The following is a 6,772-nucleotide window of genomic DNA, read 5'->3' as shown; positions in this document are numbered from 1 at the left end:
TTCTTTCCTTTTTTAAATAAGGTTGGCTAGGGGCTTATCAATTTTATTTATTCTTTCAAAGAACCAACTCTTTGATTCACTGATTCTTTGGATTGTTTTCTTAGTCTCTATTGCATTAATTTCTGCTCTGATTTTTATAATTTCCTCTCTTCTTTTGGTTTTGGGCTTGACTTGCTGTTCTCAGATGTTTGAGGTGTAGCATCAGGTGGTTTATTTGTATGTGTTCTGTTTTCCTGATGTGGGAACTCAGTGCAATAAATTTTCCTCTGGGGCTGGGGATTTAGCTCAGCAGCTAAGCACCTGCCTTGCAAGCAGGCAGTCGTGAGTTTGATCCCCGGTACCAATAAAAAGGAAAAAGACAATAAATAAATAAATAAATAAATAAATAAATAAATAAAGTTTCCTCTGAGGACTACTTTCATTGCATCCCACAAATTCTGGTAAGTTGTATTTGTATTTTCATTTGCTTGTAGGTATTGTTTAATTTCTTCTTTAATTTCCCCTATAACCCTCTGATTGCTCGAGTGTATTATTCAATTTCCACGTGTTTGAGGGTTTTTTCCAGTTTCTTTTATCATTAATTTCTAGTTTCATGGCGCTACGATCTGATAACATGCATGTGATAATTTCAATTCTTTTGCATTTATTTAAATATGTTCTGTAAGTTAGTATGTGGTTTATTTTAGAGAATGTTCCATGTACTGCTGAGAAGAATGTATATTCTGATGTTGTTGGATGGAGCACTCTGTATATGTCTATCAAGTCCATTTGTTCACGAATACAGTTCAGTTCTGTTATTTCTTTGCTGATTTTCTGTCTGGTTGACCTGTTCCTTGGTGTCGATGGTGTGTTAAGATCTCCTGTTATAATTGTGGTATTGTTTATGTGATTTTTCATTTCTATTAATACTTGTTTTATGTAACTGGGTGTTCTGGAATTTGGTGCATATATATTTAAGATTGTTACCTCCTCCTCTTGAAGTTTTCCCCTAACCAGTATGTAATGACCTCCTTTATCTTTTAGGATCATTCTTGGTTTGAAGTTCACATTGTCTGCAAACAGAATAGCTACCCCCGCATTTTGGGGGGTTCCTGTTGCATGTAGTATTGTTTTCCATCATTTGACTTTCAGTTTGTGAGTATCCTTTTGCGTTAGATGGGTTTCTTGTAGACAGCATAAGGTTGGATGTTGTTTCTTGATCCATTCTGCCAGTCTGTTTCTTTTAATTGGTGAATTGTGACCATTTACATTAATGGTTATAACTGTTATATATTGATTTATTGTTGACATGTTATCTGTTTGCTGTTGTATCTTTATCTTTTCATTCTGTTTAATTGTGTGCCTTGTTTAAGTGGTTTTTCCTATGTGTATCTAAACTGTCTTTCATTATTCTTTGCAGGGTTGGCTTAGTGATCATGAAGTTCTTTGGCTGTTCTTTGTCATGGAAGTATCTTATTTCTCCATCAATTTTGAAGGACTGTTTTTGGAAGGTACATCAGTCTAGGTTGGAAATCATTTTCCTTTAGGATCTGAAATACTTCACTCCGTGCTCTTCTTGAGTTCACTGTTTGTGTTGAGAAGTCTGCTGTGATTCTGATAGGCTTTCCTTTATAAGTGATCTGTCTCTTCTCTCTAGTAGCTTTTAATATTCTATTTTGATGTTGGATTTCTGGAATGGTGATTAGTAAATGTCTGGGTGTAGTTTTGTTTTGGTTATGGCTATCTGGAGTTCTATATGCTTCACTAATTCTGATGTCAGTTTTCATTCTCATGTTTGGGAAATTTTCAGCTATTACCTCTGTGAATAGCCTCTTGATATCATTTGTGTTGTCCCCTTCTTTTTCCTTTATCCCTATCAGTCTTATGTTGTTTTTCTTTATATTATCTTGCAGCTGTTGGATTATTTCCTGATTTCTTGTTATTTTTAAAAGATCTTTCCTTTCCTGTTCACTAGCTGCAATCTTGTCTTTGAGATCTGAAATTCTATCTTCACTTTCATTGAGGTGGTTTTGACAACTTTCAATGGAATTTTTGATTTCCTGTATATCTTTTTGAATCTGATTTATGTATTCTGTTTGTTTCTTATATTGCTCATCCAGGGACTCTATCTTTTTGTTTTGTTCCTCTAATTTTTTAACTGTGTCTTCTTTAGATGTGTTCAGCATCTCTTTCACTATTTTTATCATTTCTTCTTTTACCTAGGAGATTATTTCTAGTTTGAATTCCTTTAAAGCTTCCCTGAAGTTGCTTCTTTATTTCAGTTACCATTATTTCAGGTATTTCAGGCATATGACATATATTTAAGGCTCCTAGGCTTTCTTGCGATTGGCTGGATGTTTGAGATTGCATTTTGGTCTTTCATTTTGTCATTTTCCTGTGTTTCAAGTGTTGTTCCAAAGCTTCCCCTGGGCATGTTGGAAATTGTCTCCTCTGTCCTGGGCTCCTGGGACTCCTCTGGTAGCATAGCTCCCTCCTTGGGCAGTGAGGCCCCCAGATTAAAAGAAGGTTACCAGGGGAAGCTCAAGCAGGCCTAAAGCCTCCTCAAGCTGTGCAGCTCCCCCTTCCAACAGCAAAACAGACTGAAAAAAAATGGCTACCAGACAAGGTCCAGGCAGGCCTGAATCCTGCCAAGCCCAATCTAGTGTGGCTGCAAGCCGGGTGGGTCCCCAACCACCCAGAGCAAGGATCTCAAACTCTCCCAGGATCGGATATTGCCCAGGCATCCAGCTCCTCGGTGGCAAAGCTCCCCGGAGCTGAAAGGTCACCCATGTGGCCTATATAGGCCCCAAACCTTCTCCACAGCACAGCTCCCTCCTCCAGACAGCAGCAGTGGCAGTGGCACTCCCCGGATTGAGAGACGGTTGCCAGCAAGACCCGAGCAGGCCTCCGCAGGGTAGCTCCCTCCTCTCAACGTTGGCTGGGATGGCAGTGCTCCCTGGACCCAGAGACATTCGCCAGCAAGCAATTTTGTGATATTTTTCCTGTTAAGTGCTCATAGTTTAATAATTCATCAATGGAAAAATTCTAAAAAATAAAATGGGTTTTTAAAAAAGAAATTAAAAACACTTTAAAAAGTCATGAGTGGGTGACAAAGTGTGTAGAAACTGAAAATTTATAAACTATTTAAAATCTGGAATTGCTGACTGTTCAGAAACTACACAGATGGATCATGGGTGGCGATGAACAGAAAGGGTGATGGGTGAATCTGCATTGTTCTATCATCTCCTCATGCCATGTATCTCTGAGAAAAGCCTGACATTGATTAGATATTGAGCCAGGCTAATCCTGGCAGCAGATCCAGTGATGGTAACCTGTCTATCAGTAGATCTTTCCACTGGCCTTGCAGTTTTGATCTGTGCCTCCAGACATCTGACAGAACTCATTAATTTTGGTGCCTTGACAGCCAATTATGCGGTCAATCAAATTCATTTGGAATGGTGAATTCATTAGAAGTGGTCTGAGCTGTACTCAGAGACCTGTGGTCATCAGGAACCCACAGTGAGGTCCACAGGGACCGGGCAGCTATGTGATCCCCCTGCCACCCAGGAGCTATAGGTGAGACTCTTGAGGACTAGGAAGCTGCATCCAGTGACTAATAGTCATCTGGAAATCCTCACTGAGGCCCATGGGGTTTGGGAGCCTTAGCCCAGCAACATACCCAGACCTGGGAACTATCCCTGCAGTTTGTAGGGATCAGGAGTCCACAGAAGTGACCCACAGTCACCTGGGAACCCTCAGTGAGGCCTGCTGGATGGGCTACCAGCACAGGAAGCAACTAGGACTTATCCAGCTGAATAGGAAGAACACAGGAAAATACCAAAATGAAAGAATAAAATGCAATCTCAAACTACTACCCTATCTAGATCTAGTATAGGAGACATACACATAGATGAAATTAGAAATCACACCTGAAATTTTGAGATAATAGCAATAGAAGTAAAGAGAAGCAGTCACACCCAAACCCTAATAGCCTTTCACCTCTGGAGAGCTAGATTCAGTGCTCCTGAATTCAATGTTGCCATGCACTGTTGCATTTCCAACTGTGAAGCCTCGTCAAATCTGGCTGTGGAATAGCACACTGTCCTTGAAAGGTATAGGCCTGACCACTTGCAAAGATAACTGTAGAACATGATGTTTTGGGCTGGTTTGGTATGCTTACACCCTTCAGTGGGTACCGGAAGAAAGTCTCCAACATGACCATGCAGACCTGTTTGACACACTCAGTGATGGATTGCCAGCAATAGTGATGGTCCATTCAGTTGAGTTGGGAAGCATATCTCCCACCAGCTGGACCTGAGCCCCTGTATTCTCTCATATTTCCTTGTTCTTCCAACCACTTTTTCCAATGAGAGAACCATATTGACTAGCAGGGACCACCAGCCTCAGAGTCACCGGGGCCTAATGGCAGCTATGCCAGAAGGAAGGTCACAGAGATGCTGATGTCCTCTTCCCATTTGTCACTGATCATAGCAAAGACTTTGAAGATGGCATTAGTGGGTCCAGCCAAAGTGATAATTTGCTCAGGACAGTTCCCTTCTGAGGTGTTGGTATGTGCACTATTCTCACCTACCTTCTTAACTGACTCTCCTTTCTTTCCGATGACAGGAAGTGGCTGGATGGTGAGAATGACGTTTAATCCATGTTGAATCACACCAGTGTCCATGTTGGGTATTATGGGGAGCTGGACTTTTTGAGTGGTCAAGTCTTTGGTCTCTGATGGGGGTCAAAGCCAGTAACTGCAGGCTCCTGGCAACTGAGGGGTAAAGACGAGGGGTAGGAAGAGGAAGTGTAGGAGTCCAGGGATGGAGGGGAAGGCAAGGGGGCCCCTCAGGCAGGTGAGGAGGAAGAGTAGGGTGGAGGAGAAGGAAAGGGGAGAGAGCCGTCAGGGCCGCAGGAAGGCAGTGGAGGGTGCGGCTGCAGCTCTTCTGGCTGCACCTAAGCTGATCTCAAGAGTAAAGTGGGTTTGATGCACTCATGTTTATGAAACTTTAGGGAAAAAATGTGTTTTGCTGCTTTAATTAGCTGTTCGGGCATCAGACATGGGTCTTTATCTTATCTGCATTTAAACAGGGAAGCACAAAATCTAGGAGAGGATAGCCTCTGGCAGGCTCTTGGACCAGAGTGTTGCTGGCCTGCTTGATTCTGTTTTTTTTCTCTTTAACTGGAACTTGAACTCAGGATCTCACATTTGCCAGGCAGGTGCTGTGCCACAGAGCCATATCCCTGGTTCTGCTTTTAAAACAAGGTTTTTTTCTTGAGTTTCTATTTCACACGCACACACACAAACACACACACACACACACACACACACACCCTTGGGGTAAGACTTAAACACACCCCTAGACGGAAGTGAGCCTGTGGTTTTGCCTGCAGACTGGCATCTGCCCAGTAGCACCCACACTTGCCCTGGGCTGCAGTGGCTAAAGTTTCCTCCTTCAACTTATGTGTTCTTAAAGGGATAGTACACTATTTTTACTTTTAGCTTTGGGAGAAAGAAAAACTTTCCTTCTCTTACTTTTCATAAGCCTATATGCCCTCCAAAATCAGAGGCTTAATTCACAAAGTCAGTTATTTTTAAAGAAGGACAAAAGGAAGGAAGCAAAAAAAAAAAAAAAAAAAGCAAGCAAGAAAGAAAAAAAAGCAGAAAGAAAGCAAGAAAAAGAAAGAGAAAAAAGATGGCCGCAGCTGGTGCCAGTCACGCATAGTTAGGCAGGAAGACAAGACACCTACTGGCCACAGGGCACAGCAACACGGCAGCATTCCCAACCAAAGCACAAACCAAGGAAAAAGCCATCTACAAATACACAGAGACCAGGTGAATTTAACATACGAGAAACTCACAGACGAGGCATACCTGTGGAGCGAACTCAAGCAGCTAGAAAGAAAAACAAACACCTGTGTACCCTTCCCCATCTCCGTGGCTGCCCTGGAAGCCTCTCTCTGGTGCCTCGAGGGGAGCCCTCTGATTCCCAGGAGAAGGAGAAAAGAAATCTCAGGCATTTGAGAAAGAAACCGCAAGTGTGCCCACACAGGCCTCACTTGAGCCTTACTGCCATTCCTTGCCACACCAAAATGTTCTTTTTGGTGGGGACTGGTTGTGCCAAAATGTACTCTCTTGGCTGGCTTCCAACAACTAGTACAGGGCAATTCCTTTGGAAGAGGCTCACCAATCAAAAATACTCCAAGGCCTTCTTGTTTCAAAGAATTGGAAAACACAAGCCAATAATGGTGTCAAAACATTTATTTCAAAGAAGGTAGGGTAAAAAGGTATGGGAAAAACTAACTCTGCAGAGAGAACGTGGGCTGAACAAAGAAAAAAGATCATAAAAAACAAAAATAAAAGTACACACCGTTTCTGAGACAGGCAGCGTGGATTACTGTGTACTCACACAGGACAGCGTCTCTCCAAGATGCCCAGTCCTCTTCCTGTGCCATCCAGGTCCTCGTGTGAGCTTGCGAGAAATCCTATATATGGGGTCCTGATGTCGCCCTGGGATCCTGCAGTGGACAAGTCCCTCTCCTTTCCCCAAGCAGTTTTTCCTGTAACAAGATGAAACACCATATCCTGCCGTGTACGCACAGAGTAATACTGCCCTTTTCAGTCTCAGGCTTGCTTTATTTGCTTCAAGATAATAAGGTGATCATCTGCAAACAATTTTATTTGCTTAGGGTTTTTCAAGGACACCAAATGATATCTGCTCTGTAGCAAAAGTTTAGGCCTCTGAAGACATACGATGCTTCCATCATTATAGACCCTAATTTAAGTAAGAAT

General features: G+C 42.3%; 1 pseudogene; it reads right to left on the bottom strand.

Annotated features, from left to right (window-relative positions):
- Positions 1-4,009: 4,009 nt before the first annotated feature.
- Positions 4,010-4,663, bottom strand: LOC100731476 (poly(rC)-binding protein 2-like; annotated as a pseudogene).
- Between the last annotated feature and the right edge of the window lie 2,109 nt (positions 4,664-6,772).

Source organism: Cavia porcellus, unplaced genomic scaffold (assembly GCF_034190915.1).
Source record: "Cavia porcellus strain 051 isolate PalLab524CR breed Dunkin Hartley unplaced genomic scaffold, mCavPor4.1 scaffold_31, whole genome shotgun sequence".
Classification (NCBI taxonomy): domain Eukaryota; kingdom Metazoa; phylum Chordata; class Mammalia; order Rodentia; family Caviidae; genus Cavia; species Cavia porcellus.
This window is presented reverse-complemented; position numbering and strand designations above follow the sequence as displayed.